This window comes from Eucyclogobius newberryi, unplaced genomic scaffold (genome assembly GCF_026437365.1).
Source record: "Eucyclogobius newberryi isolate DKJ021-1_F unplaced genomic scaffold, fEucNew1.0.hap1 SCAF_16, whole genome shotgun sequence".
Taxonomy (NCBI): Eukaryota; Metazoa; Chordata; class Actinopteri; order Gobiiformes; family Gobiidae; genus Eucyclogobius; species Eucyclogobius newberryi.
The window spans coordinates 29,911,998-29,912,472 of record NW_027315790.1 but is presented as its reverse complement, the minus strand read 5'-3'; positions in this window follow the sequence as shown (position 1 = coordinate 29,912,472).

The window sequence follows — 475 nt, the reverse complement described above, 5'->3', positions numbered from 1 at the left end:
TGGTGATCAGTGAAATCATATGGTTTAGAGCAGAGTTCAGACTTTGGAGGGAAAAAAATGAATATTTTTAGTGTTAAATTGCTATAATTATGTATGAATTTAAGTATGAATTGTTGAAATTCAGGAAATCAGTATTAAAAGCTTTATTAAAACATTCTGTGATAGTAGTATTAGGCTTCTTCAAAGGACAGGTCGAGTTGTTGGTCCTAATCTGACCTGCGTTTACAGCGTCTCCTCTGGCACCTTCACTCTTCTTAAAGTGGTCAGCTGCACAGAGTAAAGCGAGGTGTCACCCCAGTGCAAAGCGACCCACCTGACCTTCAGCTCAACCCCAGACTCCAGCAGACCAGACCGGGTCAAAGACGGGCGTCGCTACCAACCTGCTTGTGCTTCACATAGTGTTTCATCCTGTATTACAAAAGACGTGTTTGTACTGATCAAACACCTCAGTGATACTTGCATTTAAACATAGTAA